This window comes from Sander lucioperca, chromosome 13 (assembly GCF_008315115.2).
Source record: "Sander lucioperca isolate FBNREF2018 chromosome 13, SLUC_FBN_1.2, whole genome shotgun sequence".
Lineage (NCBI taxonomy): Eukaryota > Metazoa > Chordata > Actinopteri > Perciformes > Percidae > Sander > Sander lucioperca.
This window is the reverse complement of record NC_050185.1, coordinates 14,446,489-14,471,949: the sequence shown is the minus strand read 5'-3', so window position 1 is coordinate 14,471,949 and position 25,461 is coordinate 14,446,489. Positions and strand designations below refer to the sequence as shown.

General features: G+C 39.9%; 1 protein-coding gene across 4 annotated transcripts in view; it reads left to right on the top strand.

Annotated features, from left to right (window-relative positions):
* Positions 1-25,461, top strand: part of cadm2a (cell adhesion molecule 2a) — a 230,508-nt gene that overhangs the window by 49,866 nt on the left and 155,181 nt on the right. Inside the window, exons 1-2 of one of the 4 annotated variants that reach the window (XM_036008601.1) lie at positions 15,184-15,238; positions 18,754-18,755. The exons of the other annotated variants lie outside the window; for them this stretch is intronic. The gene's annotated coding sequence lies outside the window, so the exon portion shown is untranslated. Of the gene's footprint in view, positions 1-15,183; positions 15,239-18,753; positions 18,756-25,461 lie in introns of those variants that run through there. 4 annotated transcript variants of the gene reach the window in all.

The following is a 25,461-nucleotide window of genomic DNA, read 5'->3' as shown; positions in this document are numbered from 1 at the left end:
AATTAACTCTGTATTTATAGATAAAGTCTTGATTTCTATGTGCATGTGTTAAGTGTTTTATAACTAACAATCTGGAAATATAAATGTGTTGATAAGTGTGGTGGTGTCTGTCTGGTTTTGCCACACTGGTCACACACATCTGTTGGGAGCAGCACTGCATTTACACACCATTTCACACTGTTAAGTGCTCAAAATACTCGCTTTCTCACACACAACTCATTATACAGTATACCTGTATTTATTTGATGCTGACCTGCCTCTATTTCTCTCTCTCCTTTTCTCTTTTGCTCATAGGTGAGTTCCAGGACCCTGGGTGCATGATGTGTCATGGTTGTGAGAAGCACTCGGTTGGTCGTCACAGTAGGCACTCGCTTTACATTCAGTTTTGTCTCCACATTAGATTCACTGTGATTCTTGAGGGCATCTGCACTCCCCTCTCACTCCTCTCACTTCCATGAGTAATGGCTGATTATTGTTGTGGGCACTACAATAGATAATCATTAGCCATATGCACTGTGTACGGGCATTGCTCAAGATTTAGAGTGCTGTCCATGGTGCTGAAAACAAATCTATTGCTGCCAATTCAGCTCAGTTGTGTAACAGGTCTATTGTGTGTGCAAGAATCTGTGGGAGCATGTGCCAGTGTTTCCTTGTCCATCTTTGCAGCATGTGTGTGTGTTGGCGTGTGTGTAGCTCCATTATCTTTGCGTCTGAACAGTTTTCCCGTCCCATGCATCATCCACCCCCGTCTGTCTCCATGTCAGGCCTGATAACAGCTCCTATTGCCCACAGAGATGACTAATCAATAACACACAACCATGGGAACAACAGCTTGCTGTCCACACACACACACACACACACACACACACACACACACACACACACACACACACACACACACACATACACATACACGCAAGGCGGAATTATTGGCTCACTGTCCGCAAACAATGCATTGATTGCTGTAGGCTGACAAAGAATCTAGTGTTTTCTGATTTCAGGATATCTGAAAGACTCACACTTTCACAACAACCCCGAACACTCCCATAGCTACATCACACCTTCACAGTAAAACATGCATGTGCTCTCTCTCTCACACACACACACACACACACACACACACACACACACACACACACACACACACACACACACACCACTCTGACAATAGACCCAAACTCAGTCATGCTTTACCAGCCTGACAGTATCACTGTGATACGGTGCTGAGGATGTTTCTTTTGACAAAGAATCTTCAGTTTCTTTCTCCTTGCATCACACTCACCATTTGTCCTATTGCCTTCTTATCTATTCATGTTCTTCACTTTAATATACTCTCCAAGTACAAGACCTGTCGACTTCTGTGGAAGCTAAATCAGTGCCTCAGCTGAGTGGGACTGCTTACTGATTTCACTTCATTCAACGCCCCTCACCTTCAATCAGTATCTCAGTCGGCCTCAATGGAATAACACAAGAGAGATGACAATAAACGCATAAAACGCCTTAGAAGGTACTGACAAAGCACTTTACCTTATTCCCCTCTTTTTTTTTAAGTCTTGAATTCTTCCACCTTTCAGCAAGGTGTAATTCCCATAGACAGACTGGCCTGTATAAAAGTGTGTCTGTGTCTGCTGTCCTGATTCCCCCCTGAGGTGCCATTCTGATCCAATAACTCCTTCATTCCATTCATGCTTCATTCACTCCTCTTTCTGCTTCCTTCCCGCCCTCTTATCCCCCTCTCACTCTTTCTCGGTCGCTTGCTCTCTCTCCCTCCGGTGGCCAGAATGCTGTAATTGAGTTTTTTATTTGAGTCAATTAAAAGTGCAGGACCAGCTAGAGACCAAACAAGTCTGCATAGTCGCTTTTTTTCCTCGGGCTGCATCGTTATTTATTCAATCCACTCTTTATATCACTTAGTAGCTAAGAAAGCACGGGGTGTGTGTTTCATTTCATATGTGTCATTAAACTGTTTTGACATTGTTTACAATGTAATTTATCTTTCTCTATGACGCCTCCCCTTCCCCCAAAAGAAATCCTATTTAAATGGTAATTCAAACTTCCATTAAGTTGGGGCCTTTGTGAATGCCATACAGAAGTTGCTCTATTCCTCCCCTCTGCCTCAGCAGGCATCTGAGGCATGATTGTTTACTCCCCAAAAGCCAAATATTCATCAAACTGAAACAGCGGCTATGTTGTCTTCAGTTGATAATGCTTTCCTATTCTCATTTAGCATCAAATTTTGTTAGCCACTGAGGAGCTAAATGATGGTGCTATTCATAGGGATCATTCAAGATGATAGAGCTTTGATATCTGTCGCCTGCCGATGCATAATAACTTTGTAATCAGAGGGAAGGTTCACCGAGGTTTGAATGAGCTTGTCCACTTCCGAGGAGTAATCCCAATTCGAGTTGTGGGTACAAAATGCAGATGTTGACAGAAACTGCGCCACATATCACTACTTAAATGTTTCTCTCCCTTGTTTACCGAATGTCAATTCATCTTGCGAAGGTGATGCTCTTCATGTGCAAATGAGAAATAAACTGTGAGATTTGCAGCATTCATTTAAGGAAAGCAGTGAGATTTATGGTGGCTGTGGGGCTAATTTTCTTAAATGCCTTTATCAGCAAATCGTTTGGAAGGCACAACTTTGAAATAGAAGTACACACACACACACACACACACACACACACACACACACACACACACACACACACATAGTGCGTCTTACTATCTTTGTGGGGACCCGTCATTGACATAATGCATTCCCTAGCCCCTTACCCTCACCTTAACCATCACAACTAAATGCCTAACCATAACCCTTACCCTCACCCTAACCATAACCTAATTCTAACCCTAATCCTAAAACTAAGTCTTAATCCTCAAACAGCCCTTTAAAGTTGTGGGGTCCAGCATTTTGGCCCCACAAAGCTGTCCGGACCCCACAAGTATACTGTATTCCCGGTTTTTGGACCCCATGAATGTAGTTAAACAAGAACACACATACACACACACACACACACACACACAGACGTACACTGCATATAGAGAAGTAGGTTGCAGGGTTGAGGTAGGAAAGCTGATATATTCCTTTTTTTCCAGGTCAATTGTCTGTCAGTTTCTGATTCAAGAGTTTTGTGCTACATAAGTTACCCCACTGAGACACTAAATTCATTGTAATCCTTTATACTTCTTTTTTATAGCAATTTTAGTTAGCAAATTATTCATTAGAAATGAAATGAGTCATCCTGTTAAAACTGAGGCCCTCGTATTATTATTGCACACTTAAAGAGAGAATAGAAACACTTTCAAAACTCCCAGCATTCTGATGAAATACTACATGTAAGAGAATAGCAACATAATGGATGTGGGATGGATGTCGTTACACTGTGGACCGCGAGTGGAGGTTCATGCCATTTTGTAAGCCAGTGTATGTATTATCTCCAAAAGGACCTAATGTTTGAAATCATGGTTGTATACAGGCCAACTGTGTATGGTTTTACAAGCCCACTAATAATTAACTCCTAAATCCAAATATTGACAACAAAGTTGTTGTTTCATTATATATATTCAGTATATAAAATAGAAAAGTAACGCACTCCAAGGTGCTGATCACTGGAGGTAGACCTAAAATTAGGGGGAAAGTGTCGCACACTGCACATGCATTTCTCTATTTATTCTGACGACGTTTCGGCCCTCAGGCCTTCTTCAAATCAACAAATTAAATTGATTGTATGTATTCAAACCATGATGAAGACATTAGGAATTTTGCTGTATATGTCACCTAAATGTGTGGTTGTGTGGGAAAGTAAACACCAACTACAAATCGACTGCTCCTCTTCCAATAATCTAAACGGTAGTGGATGACTCACAGAAGCTAACTTTGCCTAGCTAACCTCGAGGTGTGAACATTTACAGCTACTATCTTTGGTTGTGTCCTGTGTTAATAGCCTGATTGTTAGCCCTCCATTATTTAAAGGAAGTTTGCATTAGAGCAGTGTAAATGCCATGAATAACTGAGGGAAGATAATTGATGTTGCCTGTAGACTGCAGAGGAGGATATATCTATTCAATCAATACCTGTATCAATACCATCTTAACACCATCGCTCACAGTAGAATCGTTTAATAACATGGTTCAGGTTATACAGGATAGATGTGGCTGGTTGTGAAACATTTTTGTTTTGTCAGAGGTTTTTCCTTCCTCAGTCAATTTGTTCACCTTCCTGTAAAGATTGAAAACCACTGCATCAGATCATTTGATGCTTGTAAGCAAAGCAATGTTGAATCCGGGCAGTAGTGCAGCTGGGCAGATCGAAATTATTTCTGAATCTGGGAGATCAGACATTCATAAAAAGTCTCCTTGAATAAGACACCAAACTAAATCCTTTTTTTATTGTCCCACACACTGGTACTTTAACATCTAGTTCAGATAGCTGGTTGCTGATGTACCTGACGATTTGAAGCCTCTTGTTCTCATTGGTAATTATTTGTAAGATGGTACATCATTGTTTTCAACATCTAAATGAGGTTTCTGATTGGAAGCTCACCACAGGTTATGGCACGAAAGATTGTTACATTACATCCTGTTTACTGGTAAATACCACCGCACTCATTTTAATTGCTTTGGATGAGAACACCAGCACAATAACTAAAATGGAAATGGAGGCATTCTTGCCTCTGACAAACAAAATCAAAATGTATGAAGAAGGTTGACAGGGTGAGTTATTTCAGATTATTAGGAAAGTAATACACATTTCTGATGAGCTATCCAGACCTACCAGACCATTAATTCCAAAAATAAAAATAGGAAAAATAAAAGTCCACCAAAGGCAGTTTCAGATGATGATAACCGAGATAAATACATAGCATATAGTAGTCTCTGCACATCACATTGAATATGCTGTTGGTTAAATGAGTTCAGAGAACAAATGCTTGCTAATTTAACTAATAACCTGACACAACTGAGAACATCTAATAAAAATACTACTGTATATTAAGTTTTCAAGTATTTGGGACCTGCTTCTTCAAATGTGACGCATCAAATAACTGGTAACTGCTTCTGCTAAATGAAATGCTTTGAGACATGGCATTTTAAAGGCCAAGCCATAAACCTGCTGCTATCAAACCTGTGTATTATTATTTTATCTTTTAAGCTGATTATCTGCTCTGAATTAACAAAGACGTGAATCAGTTGGCATTTTAGAGTTCCTACTGTAGCTGTCGCATCCTTTAGCTTATCAAAAGTTTTACTCGTGAACAATTCCCAAATAACGAATTTAAAGTTTTCATGCGATGCTAAGGCAGTGTTAGTGTTGTTAAATACATACTGTGTGAATCATGTATTAGAATAATTTGATCTGTCTGTCCGTCCATCCATCTGCACTGTACAAGAGTTCAGCCTTCCTCTTTCACCTGCCTTTCTTCTTTCAAATCTCTCTGTTTCAATGGTTACTGAATACTGTAAGAGGCAGGTAGATATAGAATATATACACTTTGGGTATCCACTATTTGGATTTACCAGGATTAAAATTCTTACCTGAATTGTCCACCGTTTAAATGATCTTAAGAGTCCTGGTAGGGGTGGACGTGGGTTGCTGTTTGTAATGCATTGTCATTGTCACGACTTGTAAACAGTGCAAATGAGAGTTACAAGAAAACCAGACCTCCTGTCTCTTTACCCTGCTTTTTGTTAAGCTTGGTTGTTTTGTCATAATAATAAAAAAAATGGTTTCTTGTACAAGCACTGCAGCAATATATAAGATTAGTGTGGTCACTTTGTTTTTACAGGGCACTCACAAGCTGGCAGCACAACAACTACTGCAAACAATGGACAAAATTTGCATGAATGCGCAGGCTAGTATTGTAGGTAGATCCAAAGGTTCACAGTCTCTGAGGGTTTTTTTTCGTCATGTATTCTGCTGTGAGAAAAGTGAAGTTTGAAGAGAACTGTTGCATGGACAAATCTAATTTTAAGTCACTAAATCAAAATGAAACAAACTTTTCTTGAGTTATGCCCATATACTTGTCTCTATACAAATGCATTAAGTAAATATAAAAATAATATTTTTTTATTTTGAGTCTTGTGTGACATGTTCACCAGCTTAATGTTGCCTTTATTTTCATCAAGTAACACTCTGGTATGATGTAAAATCCTCTTCTCTCACCTTTTCAATCTATGCTCTTGTTATTTCTTATGTTTTATCACTTCTCCCAGAGCTGTCGTTACTATAAGATGCAAGTCTTGGAGTCTGAACCTCTGCCACAAATATCAATTCTTTACACATGCTATAGCCACTGAGGATCCTCAATAGGCTCTGTTCTTTAGCTGTGATTAAGTTTGTGTCTGAAGTATTAGATCCAGGTTTGATTCATTGGTTTTCAGCCAGCAGGTTCTTGTTATTGGCGAGTGTCGATTTGACAGGACAGCGGTGTGGTATTGGAATAACTCCCCTTCACTCAACCACTGAAATATGATTTTCTCCATCACAGAGCACCTGCTGATATGATTTTTTGACAGATTGTAGGGAGGTTTATACAACAGTTGCTTTTTCAAGAGAAGTGGTCAATAAGCATACCACCTGTAAGTGTTTTTGCTTTCCATTGTTTTTACTTTTCAGTGTTAACAGTATTAATAGTGTTTTATTTTTCTGTTGATTTTCTGCATGTTTGTTGCAGCTTGCTTTGTTTTGTCTTTTTTATTATGAAGAGTTGCAGTCTTCAAGTGGATAGTCAAGATAGATGAACTTAATTATCTCAAGTTAATTTTGTTCGTAGGGCACATTTTAAAATAGCAAATGGACTTACGGATACTCAGTTAATGGCATAAACAACAAGAGAGTTGAGCTAAGATGCAAGCAAAGCATTTACAATTGGATTATAAACAAGGAGAAGAGCATTTCGAAATGAATAACTCACTGCACCATCCTCATAAAATCCTCTCATGCCCTTCACAAACACACATTGCCCTCTTTCAGATCCTTGCACACTGAGTCTTGGCACAGTACAGGGTAGTACGGATGCAGACCAGCTACCTTTGTCAACTCACCTCAGCAGGATGTAATGATATTGATGACAGGAAGTGATCATGGAGGACATGTATCACAGCAGGAAATGTCTTAGGTGAAGCATGTCCCCTCACTATTCATCAATTCTTTAGCAACCTGCTGTCACCTCACTCTTCTGAGTACAGCAACATATCTTCTACCCTTGCTCATTTTCCATTGGCCCTCTCTGTCTCACACACACACACACACACACACACACACACACACACATACACATACACATACACATACACACACACACACACACAGTAGGGTGACTTCTAGACAACAACAAAAAATTCACACCTGGCCTCTTGTGATGTTATTGAAGAGGCCACATGTAATCATCTGAGTTTCAAGGGAACAAAAGGGACCAGAAGGAGATGGAGTCAAAAAAGGAGTATTGACACTGTGAGACATAACAGACCAGTAAGAACAGTGACTTTTGTGTAGTTGTGTATGGCAAAGTCAAGTATATGCAAAATAAAAGTCCACAGTCATCCCTTTTTATAGTACAAAATAATGTAAACTGTTAACAGTACTGTACATTTAGTATTGTTTACAGTTTTTTATTATTAAAAGGAAGAAAGAAAGGTCTATTACTCCTTTTGGTCTCAGCCAGGTGGAGGGGCGTGTCCATGTTTGATTGACAGCAGCTGGCAGACTGAGCAGGGGAATGAGAGACAGTAAACAAACTTGCACTGCAGCCTACATGTCAAGTCATGGGCAGATAGCGTGTTGTTAGTGTAATTTCGGAGTAAGCACCACACCAGCATTTATAAAGACCAAAGTAACATTTGCAGGTAAAGTTATATGCATTTTAATGTGTTGCAGCTAATCAGGTAGTTAGCTATGTATCCTGAAAGCTAATGTTAGCAGTGCACTTTTTCCCAGCGAATGTTTGTATGGTTGCTCAACAAACTGAGGTGCAGGAAAAGACCTGTGTTCATGTTTGTAAGTTAGATAAGAAGGAGACTTTAGCAAGAAACTAATGTGGTTGTAGTTAAATATCCATGGCTCTTGTGTTGTGTAGCAGTCTGCTGTCTGGCACAGTGTCACCTTCTACTCTGCCTATGATAGAATGCTGACTTTACTGCTTTGAGTTGCTGGGTCTCCACCTATGTAGACAGAACCCTGACAAATTAATTCAAACTGGGGCCAACATGAAAAAAAATATCAAATATAAATGTCTCCCCTTTTGGGTTCTAATTGTTTTTCTCAAAAGGAGAACATAGGACAAGTGATTATTACTGTACTGCAACTGGAATATGCACTTAAGTAAGGTGGTGCAGATTTGAGCCTTGTACTCAAACGTGTTCAACTAAGCAGAATCAACAGTATGCCTCAAGGTTGAAAAGATGCTTAGTGTAACTATAACAGACCAGGAAGGCTCAGCAGGCCGAAGTAGAGGTTTACTCCTGATAATATGATCTGTATTTGGACCTGGGTGAAGAACATTAATGCAAGGTGAACTGTAAATGCCCACAACATGCACTGTAATGTGATTGTGATCGTGTTGGCCACATCACCTCTGGATGCAGTCGGCCTTAAATTGCATTTGGATGCCAGCCAGAGTCATCCAGGTGCAAATGAAGTCTGCACAGTGTGTTCACAGTTGTGAAAAGTTGTTCTCACAGGGTTTGAACATTATGACACATGCATGTAACCTTCCACACAGCTTTACTGAAAAAGTGCCATGTGATCTCCTCCCACCTGCCTTTGCTCTTCCCCTCATTCATAGCAAAGCGGTCTCTGTACAGCTGTAAAGGCTGGAAACACTTGCAGCAAAACCTGTTCTGGTATCAGATGCATCCAGCCAATAAAGATGATGTTTTTTTTTTTCTCATTTCAGCTTAAATGTAAATACAGGCTGCACCTGCCATATGTTTTGATTGACTGTGCTGCCTCCCCACCTGCTCTGCTGCTTTGCATAGTTCATATGAAAAATTACAGCATCATAAAAAGGATACAGTATGTATAAAAGCTGTGTGTAAAGCAAACAATAATTGCCTTAATGATGACTCGGAAAGGTCGGTTTCAAGATGCATGGGAGAGTAAGTGTTGTTTTTCATTTTTTGGAGGGTTTTAGCCTTAATCCGACCCATGTATGTGACATTTGAGTTCCCGTCTGCTCAGCGTGACCCCAGAATTCCTATGATTTATGATATGTAACTTCCTGTTTTTCTTTGCACAACACACTCGGATAATAAGATACAAATCCCAAAGGCACTGGAAAATACCACAGGGGTTTAAAACCTCTGCAAGTCAAACCAAAAGCCAAAAAATAGATTTAGCCCACGTGGGGGAAGGAATTGTATTGCATACATTTACCATTTAAATGCTTTTTCCTTTTTACCTTGAATTTTAATATTCTCTTAAGTCTAATAGAGTACAATGGAATAAGATGTGAATAAACACAATTTTACTGCAACAAAAAAGACAAGAAAATAAGGTGAGGGGGAACTTTTGTGAGTGACTGCATGTCAAGGCTCCAGACTGTCTTTGTGTAGCTTTTGAGTATTTTGTATTTACACATGCTGTAGATCTCTTTGCCGTTATTAGCAGAACATTTCACAAGAAAAATTAACTGAAAGAAAGCAAAACATTTCCTGTGCTGTCCCATTTTTCTTTTGACTTCAAACAAGGTTTCAGTTATTTTGCAGTGTTTGTGTGTCAGAGCAAAAAGGGTGAAGCTTTTGTGGTAAGGAGCAGAGAAACAATCAGTGAACTACAAAGTGTGGAAATTGACAGAGTTTAGTCTTTGACTGCTGACAGAGTTAATTGGAGTAAAGCCGAGGTTTTCAGGCTGCTTCCACAGACAGTGAGATCTAAATTAACCAAGACTTTTAGACACAGTGCAACATATTGCTGGGCACTTTACCCAGTATACTGTATGTGCACATGGGTAAACATACAGTATGGTGGTGTGTTGGATCCAAACAAATGTGCATAAACTGATCTTGTACAAAAGAACACGTGGCCAAACGGCACTCAGAGCCACGGCAGTAGGGGAGAGCAGCAGTCAGCTGAAAAAACTCCGACACAGAGAGAGGAGACGAGAGGACGGGGAAGCCTGTCTACAAACCAATCAATTATAAGTATCTGGAGACGCAGCTCATGTATGTGATGACGGCAGGACGTAGTTTTGTCATGTATAGATCTTTAGTGCGCTTGCATAACTGCAGTGTGAAACCAAAACTTACCAGATCAAATGTATACAACGTAACAAAAACATGAACCTTGGTCCGGACCTTGGTTCGGACTTTCATGTGTGAAAACGCCCTTAAAGGGAATACCACCTAATGAGACTGTTTCACAGTTCGTTTATTGGCCCCTGAAGGTCCAGGGTGGTGCCCCGTTTTGATTGTTTTTTTTTTTATTAATATTGATAAAACATCTTTGATAATTTGCCAATAATTAGATCTGTACACCTACAAATTCCCAACAGGTGTTTGCAGACGCTGATTGAGAAATGACTATTTTCCAGTTGAAATTAAAGTTCCACAAACATCTACATGTATCATTTTGATATTGATTGATTTATTAAATTAGACACATTTGAACCATGTTGGTTTTGGGACTGTGTAAACCATTACTTTATGCTGGATGTCCCCAGGGGCAACTGGTGCGTTATGAGAATATGCAGGCTATATATTTACTTTTTCCAATATCGATCATTTGAACAACCACTAATGGTCAGAAAGTCTTTAATCAAGTTCTGCTCTATAGATGTTGGGATTTTGCCACATCAAGTAAAGAATTATACTTTGTACTATACTAGCAAACACAGCCAAGAACATATAACATCCATTTGTAATTAAGATCATATAGAAAGCTGCCAATTACCTTAAATGTGCAATAGGTAAGATGTCCCATTATTGAGATTGGCCATTAAAATTCAGCATATCTGTTGATATAGCAGGGTGGATAACAATGACTCCACTATTTCTTTGCTGAGTTCTAAATTTTACTTGCATTACAAGACATTTTGATCTCAATTCATACATTTGGCATGGCTCATGTACTGCTTTGTTACATTTTTACTCTATTAATGCTGCTTTTGATAATACAATACCAGTCATAAGTCTTTAAGGCCATACTCTAATGTCCTGTACTGTCAGGACATGAGTTTGAGAATAGCAAACCTTTAATCTTTGGGTTTGGAGAGATGTTTTTCATTTGATTCCTTGTTGGATCAAATCTGGCCTTCACTAGTTGGCTCTCACCTCCACATACAGTAGCCAGTCTAAGTTAAACAAGGTCTATTTTTACTACAAGAATGAAACTTCCATTGAGAATCATTTGAGTCTGGCAGCAGGGATTGTTTTTTGGCAGGATTCTCTAGCTCTCAAAACTCTCAAAACCGTCATTTAAATTAATACATTGCACAACCTACTTTACAAGTACATGGCACCAGAAGGAAGAAAAGGCTTATTGAGCTATGCCAGACCACAATGCGCAAAGCACAGTTTTTTGTCAGTTTTTAAAGAAAAATAAGATTTTGGCAAAGCTGATGATATCTCAACAATAAGTCTAAAATGAGTCTCTCAACAAACCAGATTATTAGATAATCGTGTAATTCTACTTTTTAAAAGTTTTTTTCAGTAAAGAGTAACTTGATCTGAAAATCTTGTTTTGCTGACTTGTGGTATACCACTATACCATAACTTCTCACCTTACCACAGTGATGTACAGGTGTTCAACAAACACATCACTGTTGGGCGTGATTACAGGTGCAACAAGTCAGATTTCTCACTTTATTCATCAGTGTTGCTGGGTGTGGTCAGAAGTAAAACATGCTTGCAACTTTCAACCACAGTGGGCAGTAACACACTGCCTTTCACCCTAGTGTTAAGTTACTCTTTCAATTATTTAATCATTTTTGATTTATTGCTGGGGCTTTTTCTAAACCAAGAATACAATTATCATCAAACCATCCGTTTTCCTCTATTGAGCTAGTTTAGAAAGACAAGCCTATTTTGAAGGCCTATTTGATTATCTTGACAGTCAAGTCTTTCACTGAAAAGTACTTGTTACTACTTTAAATGTAGCATAAAGAAATATGACAGAAACAGAAAATAGTCAAATGAATAAATGTCATTTGATGAATACCTGAGGCCCCTTCTGTAGACCTTACATTTAGATTGCTGAATAGAATAACACCTGAATACCACAGCAATGTCTGTTACAGCATTGGACTTATGGAGTCCTTAAGAAAAAGCAAAAGCATTGCTGATGCCCATTAAAATAGAATTCAGGATAGAATAATGACCACCTCAGCTGCCCGTAACACTTGGAATGGTTTGACGGCATGGTCTTGTAACTGATAGTGTTTTAAATTAATGTATATTTTGATATTTTTTTAAATGCACAGTTATCTGTGCCAACAGTAGTATTGTATTGAACGCCAAATACTTTTAGCAATAATAGTTTTTCCTTATACACCTCCTTCTGAGACATACCACAAAATATAGCAACAAACAACAGGGTTATAATTATTACAATTATCACCAGACTTTCACATCACTGTAGCACTGCAACACTCCTTATCTTCTGTCAGTGATAACACTTAGTATTTTCACCAGAAGCTTTTTCAGTGTTAATATAAGAGATTGGTAGTTTACATTTCTCTAAAAAGATCTCAAACTCGTACAGTTTTATGCTTTTTAAGGCTATTTCTATTTTATAGTATATAGTAGTTTTTTTTTCTTCTTTTCTTTTTTCCATTTTGCCTTTATAGACCGGCTTGGCAATGTAGAGGAGGAATGTGGGGAGAGAGACAGAGAAAAGAGAGAGAGAGAGATGGGAATTGTGTGCAATAAAGATCCCTGGCCGGACCCAATCCAATGGACACGTACCATGTGGCATTCCAGAATGATGGGCCACCAAAAAGGCCTCAGGAAAAGTTTTATTCTTCTAACAAGTCATGTTGCAGTGTGTGGTGTCCCTTGATATGTTGCAATCTCTTTAGCACTTTTACTTCCACTCTGCTTTTGACAGCTACACATGGGAGGAAGGGGGTGAGAAAAATAGCCTGGCACACAATTTCATTGTCATTCAGTGAGATTAATTTCAAGTAGTCCTTTGAAATAAGGTGTACAATAAAATATTGCTCTCTTTCCCTCACACTTTATCATGAACTGTTTATACACTTGACTTGACAACCAGTCTCTGAACTGTCATTGGTCTTTACTCCTTCTCTTGTACATTTATGAGGCCAAGACAAATAAGTCTGCAGACCATGTCTACTTAATTAGTATCTTTAACCAAACTCTAATGCACTGTGTCCTACCTGGTCTCACACCAGTATTACACTAAAATATTCTTAAAGAAGAAAATAGGAAAACAGGTGCAAACTCCTAAGCATGAGTGGTGATAATACACAAGTCGTTATAACAACAATGAAAACACATTTGGTAGCAGTTTTTCTTTCTTCCTCTTATCACGCACGCACGCAAGCACACACACACGCACGCACACACTTTTTTCTTCCTCTACGCTGTTTGCCATAATGATCTGGGGGATTTACAAGCAGTCACAAGGCTGCTCTGAGGTTGTGCTTAGACTAAAACATGACTTCAGATATTTTGGTCTTTCTTGAGTGGGTGAGACTGTGAGCGTGTTTGACAACAGCAATGTACTTAGTTGTCTGAGTTCCGTGTACTGTCCTAAGTCAGTTTAATTTTTGTGTGTGTGTGTGTGTTATGTTCTATAAATAATATTTATCACATCATGTACTTTGCCTGAATGAATGAGGATCATACAGCTGATAGGGTAGTGGTCCTACTTTTTTTAATATTTAAGATTTATGGATCCTTAACCTGACCTGCACATATGCTGCTCCATTAGCAAAGATTTTTTTCTCACTTGCGGCTCGCTTGCAGTACAGCGTCACATGTGGTGGGACATTAGAGCTGAGCTTGCTCGAACACACACGCCCACACATACAGTACACACACACACACACACACACACACACACACACACACACACACACACAAACTTTCACCTTGTCAGAACTTGCTCCAGATGCGTCTTGATGGGTAAAGTATCCATTAACACATTAATGTGTCTTTATCCATGTCAGTGCAGCTACACACGTCAGGTTGTGCTCCTCCGTACAGACTGCTCAGCTTCCTGCAGAAGGTAGAGCTGAGTTTGTTGCACAGCAGCAGCACCAGCAGGGCGAGCTGTGACTGGGTGTTTTCTCTTGATGACGTAAAGTCAATTCACCGAGGCACTAATGTGTTTACTGAAGAAAAATAACTATTTTTTCACCTGCTAAAGATCACTTTGTTCAGTGAGCTGAGTTTGACTTTCTAATGTTAGGTTTTATGTCAATGACCCGAGCTAATGTGCAAGTTCACGGTTGGCACAAAAGCTATAGTGAGGCACCTTAAGGCTCCCTCTTTGTGCCTCATTGGTTTTGCTATCGTTTGATTGGAGTAGATGAGCCTCTACTTTGCTTTTGACTTCAAACCAGGGCTCATTACCCCTCCTCTCTCACTCTCTGTCCATGCTTACCTTTTTCTCCCTTGTCTACAAACGTTTTTCTCCCACATACACATAAGCCATTTAAATAGCATGTGGAACCAGGCTTTCAAGAAATGTCATTAATGGATTTATTAGACTCATTTACTGTATATGTTGCACAATCTGTTATCAATAGCTGCAAATAAAGGCAAAGAAAAAAAGCAAAAAACAGAGTCTCCTTCATACAGTTATTTGGAACTGCCAATGATGACTGACACTGAAAGGCATCTCGCAACATTTCACAAAATGCCATGATCTCATCCCATCTTCCCACTCTTGCACATGTCCTTGGAAATGCATATACAGAAATATACATACATGCATACTCTCTTTCCTAATGAACACACTCTACCCCCTCTAATCTCTATCAGTCACTCTGCAGGAAAAGACGAATAGTTTTCCTCCTTCACTGTTTACTCTCCATTATGAAGGGAAGAAGACCTTACTGCTGTGTGTGAATGTAAATGTGAACATACAGTATTGTGCACACAGTAATTTGCAATGTTAGAATATAGTTCTGTCATGTATTATAGTTGTACTATTACACATTATGCATTGAGTTAACTATTGTTTTTTTGTCTCATTCTCTCTGCTTTTCTCTCTATCTCTGTCTCCAGGTGAGTCAGTAATTTGTGGTGAAACCTTCTCCTCTGAAGCACTATGGATGTAGAAAACAAATACACACCGTTTATCTGTGCAGTAATGACAGGCCCACATTACTGTAAGTCTGTTTTAGAAACTTTTTTTGAGTACACCAATAAATCTCAAATTAATTATGCAGGCAAAAATGTAAAGCCAAGCAGTAGTTCATCTTTCTCTCGGCTCCCAATTTAAAGTTTCAAACGAGGTCTGTACAATCGTTGCCAGGAAGTCATTTTTTTAAAGCAGTTTTGGAAGATTTTCTAGCCAAGAGCCATCACAGATACATTTTCACTAGAAATGGGAGAGTCCATTTCAGTTCTTTGAACATGGGTTAACCAGGGAAGATCGCCAAGCAATATTTTACAGCACACAGTTTGACATCTCAGCAGCAAATAAACCCTTGTAAACCCTAAGAGTCCCTTCCTGCATTTCTCTTACTGCCAATGTTATTTGCCCCAAAGCAAGGAATAAGCAGTACACTATTCCCCTCCTTTTTCTTGTGTTTCCAAGAATCTATTTGCCTGCTCCAGGAGCTAAACATCTACTGTTTAGGCTCTTGCCATGGATGATATGCTGCAAATCAAAATCATTCAGTTCAAGATGCACATGCGAAAGATTTCCAGGGGTTTGTAGTTACTCTAACCTGAAGCTATGTTTTTCATTTTTATTATAGCAACACATGGTTAGAAGGCAACGCTTATTTAAAACAGTGCTGCATACTAGGTGGCAGCTACCACAGTATGTGAGCTCCTGAGCTGTGCTAGTCTTTTCAGTTTAGGAATGCCATGTCTGCTCTTAGAACAAATGAAAACACATTAACAATTTCTGCCAAAAGACATTTCTTAACATAGGCTGTAGCATTTTGTTGTCTGTGTTCATGGTTTAACATTCTTAGTTACTATTATTTGTATTTTTTTATGCATTTAAAATCTGCGGAAAATTCTGCCGGCGATCTTTTATGTCTTCAGTACATGCTGTACTCCATTACAAGTCTCTGTCATCTATATTCTGATATCAGCCCTTCTCTTACAACCATTTTAGTACTATTTTGTTTTTTTCAAGGTTTTAGCTGGAGGCACCATGTAAAAACTCATTAAACTTTGAATCAGGACAATGGTGTAATCAGAGACACAAACTCTTTAAACAAAAAAAGTTTGTATTAGTGCTGCACTAATACAGTTACATTTGTAAAGAGTGCCAACTGCTAACTTGAACACACAGGCAAGACTTTTAGCATTTGTTTGTCACACCTAATTATATTTAATAATAGTAGGGCGCTAGGAAAGATCACTGCAAATATTTGTTGTTAATATGTAAACCATTTTGAATGTTTATTAATTTTAATGAGTCTTAATTATCAGTTATTCTCTTGTGGCCTCTGGTGGCGTGTTGGGTGGTGGCTGGTACATTTGGGAATCGCACTTTACTCTCTCCTCTTTGGTGTCTGTTGCTTTGAGACTGTTGACTATGTTTGTGCCTCAGGTATTTAAATTGGAAATTTGCTTTGAATTGATTTGCCTTAGCTTACTTAATAAATTAGGTCCTAAACTACATACATTCCCACCTATTAAGTCACTGCAAACAGAAGTAATGATTATGTCTCTTAAGCCTCTTTCCGACCAAGTAGTTACAGGAACGTAGTTATAGGAACAGTCCACTTCTAAACAGTTCTACTAACTACTCTCCCCCAAAACCGGTTTTCCATTTGCATTCGCACTGGCCAAGTGGCCATAGGATGTTGTCTGAATGCCAGTGTAGACCTTTTGTGATGATAACAAAAACATTTCACAAGAATGTCAACAGGTGTGATTAGATGGCTGTGTGAACACAAAATACATTTTGTTATTATAACACAGCCATCTAACCACCACAATATATTGTTATGATACCACAGCCATGTAACCTGCTGCTGCTGCTCTTTTTAATCAAGCAGGTAGGCCTACCTTCATGTGTGCATGTACAAATAACTGTAGAGACCCACTTTTCTATTAAATATTTTATTTATATCAAAGTAAAACACAACACAGCAAACTTTAGAGTGCAAAGATAAACTTAAGACTTTATCTTTACAAAAGTAGAACAGTGAAGTTAAAGGGGTGATAGAATGATTATATAGGGTATTTTACACTGTTCCTTAAGGTCTCCTAATAGGGTATGTAACATTGGTTGGGCTGAAAATTGCCCGAATGCTATTTTATTAGGCCCTTAACTACCCTGTGAATATGGCTCTATTTGGAACAAGAGCTTTTCTTCCAAATATGGTATGCTCATGAATATTTAGATGAGCTGCGCGCTGATTGGTTTGAGCGAACCCCATAGAAACACATTGGAGAAGAGACAGCAGGTCTCATATGTCAGACACTGCAAAGTTATACGTTGTTTGTCGGGCTATTTCGTTATTAAATTCACTTCTGAGACTTTTTTGCCGAGTGAGAAATCAACTATATAAAGCTCAAATATGGGCCGTTTTACGAAAATTGATGGCTAATTGTAAATTTGGTAAGACGTGTCGGACTTTAGCTAAGAGCTCCAGTCTGACAAGAAAGCGGCAACCTGAACCTCCATACCCAGTGAAAGTCACCGTTTCTCGGGCTCGGCAGCTGGCTGGCATAGCCGGCATAACTAGAGTAGCTATATTTACAGTTTGAATTTCGTCACGCCACTTATATAACATCTACCCCAAGGTCTTATAAAGCTAACAATGGTGTCCGATTTTAATTTAATGCAATTTTGTGAACATTAGGGATTTCGTTAGCTGCTACTGTCCCTTCAATCCTATGTGTACAGGTAGCAGCTAGTTAGCTTCACTTTCGGCATAATAAACGTATATTTACAGTTTGAATTTCGTCACGCCACTTATATAACGTCTACCCCAAGGTCTTATAAAGCTAACAATGGTGTCCGATTTCAATTTAATGCATTTTTGTGAACATTAGGGATTTCGTTAGCTGCTACTGTCCCTTCAATCCTATGTGTACAGGTAGCAGCTAGTTAGCTTCACTTTCGGCATAATAAATGTATATTTACAGTTTGAATTTTGTCACGCCACTTATATACAGGGGTGTGATTCTTCCGGATAATTCCGGAAATCCGGCTTTTCTGACCTGAAAATGAAGCTCTCGTAAATCATGCAAATCCGCTTTTTTTTCCTTTTTTCTTTTGGGGGGGTGTCGCAAGGCACAGGTCGGGGGTATTGGTAAACATAATGACCGGTCACTGCTGGTCACTTCATTCAAAGCAGAGCTCCACCAAAGAGCCTGCAATCGTTGCGGAAGGTTATTTGAATAAGAATTTTGGACGTGTGGGGGCGAACTATCTTCTTAGCTGAAGCCGACAACGGGACAATATTTTTATTTTATGTTGGCAATGCAAGCTGAAGCGACGTAGCAGATGACGTTGAGAAGTTGCAGTGAGGAATATTTTAGGAGCACCATTTTCGGCAGTGCAGAAAGGTAGTGGCCCACACTAACTTAGTGTTGAGCCGGGAAACATGGCTAAAAGAGCTCTACAGCGAAAAGATGTGCTGGGCGAGCCGTCAGTTGTTCGAAGCTAACAGAAGCTAGATCACTAGCTAGTCGGGAGGTTGACAGCTAACGTTAGCCAGCTGAGGCTAACAGTCGATCGATGGTGAGTAACGTACGTTACACAGGCTGGCAGCAGCACAGAGTCCAGAGTTGATAAGTGTGGGGGGGGGGGGTAGAAAGGTGTTGAGAATGACCAACACCTAATCTTAAACTTAGTGTAGCTCATGGGTGGCCAACCAGTTCAGCATAAAGAGCCACAAAAAACCCTGCAGCATAGCAAAAAGCCACACAACACATGCACGTCCACACTACAACAGCAACAGTGACTTCCAGGTCTGATGACAGTCACAATACATAGCAGTTTTCATAGTTTTTTTTCTTACTTAGATTGACTCAGTGGAAAATCTGACAGTCTTTGTTATCCACAATCCTTTTCAGGTCTTGCTAGAACTCGGTTGTGCCACTCGAAGCGACTCTTTCACTCGTTTGTCACTAGAGGGGCTTTCAAACAATCTGATTCAGCAGTGAAAGGGTTAATGAGGAAGGTGATCTGTGGCAGATTTTTTTTCCTCGGGTTGCAGAATTTGTCCTAAAAAGTCTGCTGCATTATTTTTTATTTTAAAATAATTGGCAAATGTATTGGCAAGTGCATACCATTTTTTTTTGCACTTATCTGAAATGTTTCAAAAAGTTTATAAAAAAAAAATAAAAAAAAAATCCACCAATAACACAGCCCCCAGCCACACAGTAAGAGCCTCAAAAGAGCAGGCAAAGAGCCGCATACGGCTCAAGAGCCACAGGTTCGCCACCCCTGGTGTAGCTACTTAATTTGCTACGACCCGATCAGAGGTTACTTAAATTGAGACGTTCTGTCAAAATCAATCATGTCACCTTCAAACGGGATCTCTGTTTGCAGGGTTCAGGCTGGACCCTCCCGGTGATCATGCTGCTCTGGGGGACCAGCTGTACAGTGAGAAGCTGCTGCTGACGGGCGCAGAGCTCCGACTGCTGTCTGTCCGCGCGGCCGTCTGACGGCATCAGTATTAAATTGAGACAGTTTTATTAGCGGTTAAAAACGTCTCGCGTTAAATAGTAGTCTAATTCGGTACAGATGGTTTTAACGCCTGATGCAAAGTGTAGGCCTATAGGAGTACACATGAAAACCCTGAACAAGCAGCGTCGCTCTGCTCTGTCTTTCTGCTGTGCCCCATTCACGTAGTAGTTTTACACTATGTAGATTAATCGCAATTAATCTGCGGTTCACATGTATGTATGAACTGTGGTGGTCCGTTACACTCTAGGCTATATTCAACATCACTGATTAAGTAGCCTAAGTCAATCCTACAAACAACTGGACTTCAGGGTCAAGTGTTGTTGTATCCGGCCCATGTCCCGGATGTGAAAGCCTCCTTACTGGACTACTGAATATAATAATATTCCATTATATTTTGTATTTTGAATTGTTACCTGCCACCAGAATTTTGTGATTTCCTTGCAATAAATATTGACATTTTTACCATAAATTGGTGCCTAAAAATGTATCAGAATGCAGGAATTGAAGTCATTTACCCTCAGAATTTCCTGGGGGAGGACCCCCAGACCCCCTCCCCCCCCTGCTTTGTGTGTTCCCGCAAAGACAAAGTCTGAGCAAGGAAAAACCCTGAAGTATAATCACAGACAGCCATAAAAAACATTTAAATTGCAGAGTTAGAGTTATAACTTAATATGTACAGTGTCAACAGAGAGAAACACGGACAATTGAACAGACAGTGACAACATACATACTACATACCTACATACTGTAGAGAATGACAGTAACAGCATACAAACGGCATAAATAAAAATTTGTTATAAACGTGTAGAAAGTAGAAAGCATTGTTTGCCAGTTACATTACATGTTTAAAAATCCGTAAATGTCCGTGGGTGGGGCTGCATGGGCGTGGTAATGTGGGCTGGTGTGGGTGTGGGTGTGGTAGTAAGGAGAGAGAATAGAAGAAGGAAGTTTGTGTGAGGTGGACCTGGTCACCACAGACCCAAATCTTCTCAGCTGTTGCTACTGTCATATGCTGCACTGTCTCTTCATGTGGCACTATTATTATTTATATTATAACAAGGTAATGCAATGTGTAATCAAGTGATGACTGATTAACAGTAATGTAAATGCTAAATGCCCTAATACCTACATATCATGTAAGACTCAATTTCTCCTTTTCTTTGCACAAAACTCTCCAGAAAGTGCCATTTAATGGTTTATTTTTTTTTAAAAATGAGGGGGGGAGGGGGCTGTCGCAGCGTCATGGGTGCGCCGTATATTTTCCTGCTTTTTTGTCCTTTGCCAATCACACCTATGATGTAACATCTACCCCAAGGTCTTATAAAGCTAACAATGGTGTCCGATTTCAATTTAATGCATTTTTGTGAACATTAGGGGTTTCGTTAGCTGCTACTGTCCCTTCAATCCTATGGGTAAAGATCGCGGCTAGCTGCAGGCCCTGTAGCTCCATCAGGGCCTCGGCATTTTGTAGTCCAGTAACCCAGAACTGGTGACTTTGCGCGGGTATGGAGCGCCACGGGCTTCCTTTCGTGACGGAGATCCAGCTAGCTCACAGCGAGTCTATGAAGTAGGACACGCCGGGCGGCGAGGCAACACCGGCCGCTATCACGTAGCCTGCTGAGCTCCTGCTGAACTGCGACACACAGTCGGACAAAATTTGCAATTAGCCATCAATTTTTGTAAAACAGCCCATATTTGACCTCTACATACTTGAGTTCTCGCATAAAAAAGTCTCAGATGTGAATTTAGTAATTAAATAGCGGACCTCTGGAGATCTGCATGACCTAGCTAAATTCAGAAGACTAAGCTGACCTCAGGTCAGTGGTGTAGCCTATGCAAATGTCGGGGCGTGACAAAGACTAGGAGTTGAGATCATGACGTCATCATCTAGCTTTGTTGAGATTCGCCCATTTTCAGCAGCAGTTTCAAAATGTGAGATTTTCAGAGGATAGGGGTATCAATGGGATTTTGAGCTTCTATGTATGTCCTATTTACCCTCCAAACTGTCGTTATTCAACTATGACAAGGTAAAATCGGTTTTGCATTCTATCACCCCTTTAATACAATATTAAAAAGATGCAGAAAAGGGAAAAGGGAAAGACCCTGCCCTGAAGTAGGAGCTGAAAGAGTTACAGGAACTTAATAATCCCCAAATTGGTCCAGTCGGAACACGAGAAAAAAGGGTTCTAGGAACTGCAAAAATCCCTCCAGTCGGAAAACGGCTTTAGTACATCAGTTACCACACCTTAAAACTCCACATGGAGCCATGTGAATCTTCCTCACTCTGGGGATCTGGCTGCTCTGCTCTGTCCGGGGCATCATTTTTCATTTCTAGGAAGAGTTTATGCATTAGTGTTCCAAACAAATCTATTTCCCTTGTTTCTATTTTTTGAATTGGACTTCTGGTTCTTTGTTGTGTTTTCTACATGGCTTTCTTACATCCAGATGATGTAACAACAGTTTTCCACCAGAACTTCTCAGTCTACTTCACTTCATTTTCTGAAATACTGAGCCCTATTCATTTGACTCTATTTTAACTAACATTGAAATAGTTTGTACTCCCACTATCACCACTTGTAGGTGAACCAAATCTATTACAGGCTTACTTGTGATATGCTGTTGTTGGTATTTGGTCATTATTACCTTGTAAGTTATGTCGAACACATATTCACAGTGATCTGGAGAGCAAAACAATGAAATAAAAAAGAAATGGTGATTAAAAAAAATTCTCCCATCAAATATAACTTGGGTAACATTTTATTTGGATAGTCCAATGCTGTGCAGTAACTGTTCAACAAATAGAGATTTGACTATTTGTCATTGGCAATAACACTATATCCTTTTAGTTTTAGTTTGACCGTTATCCAAACTGTGACTCTTAACAAATTTTCCTCCTTTAAGCCTGTTTTATGGTTCTGCGGAGGCTTCACACAGAGCTTTCGCCATAGCCTACGTAAGTGGCCTGATGTTTATACTTTTGCGCTGGTCTGTGCGTCGAGCTGGCATGTGTGTGTGTGGGGAGTGGGTGATAGAGCGAGGGAGAAGTGCGAGAGTGATGGCGATTCGACTTCGGAGCGAGTACCGACTCTAGAGTCATAGTGAGAGAAACAAAGTGTCTCCCTTGTGTTTTCTGACCAAGGTAGGAAATCTTTAGCAGGAAAAGTTAACCCACTCCTTGATTTCATGTTGTTTATGGAGAAGGAGAACCAGGAAATGAGTCAGGGGAAATGCAACGCTACCAAGCCACATCGCTGCGACGTGTAGTTACATTTTACGTGGCGTGTCCGTTTTTATTTCGGCTCCCATGTTAACAGGTTAGAGCTTGCACACTGCCTGCGTGACACGCACGTCTCAGGCGTGGCTCGAGCCGCGCCAAAAAGACATGCATGCTAGAAATAGAACTAACGCCTATTTTTCACATGACACGCAAGCGTGTTGGAAGCGTTTCCAGGCAAAATAGAATAGGAAAAGATGTTTGTCATTTTGACACAAATACATATTAATAAATGACATGTTGATGTTTGAAAGTCTCTAGGTTTTTACATAAATGCAGATATAAATGTAATTTAAAAAAAAATAAAAAATAATTATCGATTTTCAAATATTGCACCTGTCAATACAGAACGAAATATTCTGTAGCCTATTTTGCCGTCAATACTGCCGACGTTGTCTTTGCTGTAATCAAATCAGTATATATTTATGTTTAACATGAAGTATATTACTGCTTGAGTGCAGTAAATCAATGGGAAACATGTGTACAGACAAGGCTAGCAGCAGCAGCAGCGCCGCGTCAGACCCGTTTCTGGTGAGCAAAGACATAGAAAAATCCACGCAGCCGCTACGCAACTGATGGTATAAGACTTTCTACACATGAATCCCAGCTAAATGACTTTGTGCTGGACTGAGCCATTGCATTTCTATGGTTGGCTGAACCAAGTGCTACATTGGGATAGAGCTGTAATCGGGCCTTAAAAGTTAGTCCCGACCAGGCCCGAGCTCGACAGAATTTGGCTCGAGCCCGACAAGTACATTTTGCTTGACAGCTTTTTAAAAGCCTGAACCCGTTTACATCCTGACATTATTCAAATGTACGCACGCACACACCCACTGGCTCATTATTCTCATTATGCACATGGTCAAAAGTTTTCCACACCTCAGACTTTGCTTTCTTTGCCGGTGCAACCAAAATGTAATCGCCAGAGGCCAGCCTCCGTTTCACCTCCTCAGCATCCATTTTCGCGCTAATCGAAACGCATCACCTGACTGCTCATTTACCGCGCAACCCGGAGCGCAAGCCCGAGCCCGGCCAGAGCCCATGTAAAATGATAGAAATTAAGACCGAACCCGTCGAGTTCCGTCGAGTTCCGTCGGGTTCCGTCGGGTTCGGGCAAAGATCTTCAGCTCTACGTTGGGAGCTACACACTGCTTGGTTTTTTCAGCAATTTAAAAAAAAAATAATTCTTAATTATTTGAATTTTAACCCTGTTTGCCCACCAACCTTTCAAATCGTGTCCAATTTGATTACGGGTGGCCAGGAAGCTTTAACACAGGATATTTCTCTGAATTTCCAGAAATACATGTCTAGAGACGTTTTTTAATTATCATATAACATCACGTATGTGAGGACAGAGCATTGACTTGAGCTCTCCCAACTGACTGCACCCAACCCTAAGGTGAGTGCATTTGAGACCACTTATCTTGTGATAGTGCAACCTTCCAATCCTCAACCCAAACTGACCCCATTTCTAACACTCAACTCAGTGCCTCAAATAAGGGCTTTCTTCTCTCTAACAAACAGGTAACTCATATATTGTACCTTAAACTAACATTCTTCCAAATTGCACATGCAATATTTCACTTACTGTAACACTGCTCATATCTATATAATGTCTGCATCTGAAATCAGTTTTGTTGTTGTTTCCTGGCTAGCTTTACATTGGGGATTTTCATTCTCAACATCACAGATGCTGATCACTCTGCTTTGGTCAGTGGGATAGAATAAGAACATGTACTGTCTGTTAAATTAGTGAGGTGTGAAGTAAGCAAATCTATATCACTGCTTGGCTGTCCTCCTCACCAACCAGTAATGGCTCCATCTTTCTCTGAACGCACAGTAGCTCTTGTTTATTCGCTTTCTGTCGATATTTGTAGCAACACTTCATGAATAACTTTCAGATTCTGGACTAAAAGTCAGATTCCAGCTTGTTTTTAAATATGTTTTTCATTACTTTATGCTTGTAAGTATAACAAATTGGAAGTCTGTTAATATTAAGTTATTTTAGATTCGGATTCCCAGCCACACCAGCACAGAGAGAAGGACACGTATAAATATATAAAAATAGTATTTTGTTAGGCCTACTGTCTGTTTGAAACAAGCGTGACGATTCCCTCTTCTAAAAAGGAGACAATGATTTAAAAAGCGTGGATTGTCCAATGTTCTTCAACAGGGGTAAAGAATACCAATGTCCAGTCCAGCTTGGAGTCGGCTCCTTGTTTCCCTTGGCGTCGGCACAGGAAGTCTGCTTCAGCAGGGTTTCCGAGAACTCCGATCTGGGAATCCAATGTCGTGGGGCCGCTCCGCTGCTGTCAGTGGAGAATAATAAAATCAATGGGCAGCCCGTGTGTAAATAGAAATAGTAACAATTGAACTCCCAGCAAAAGTGAAACAG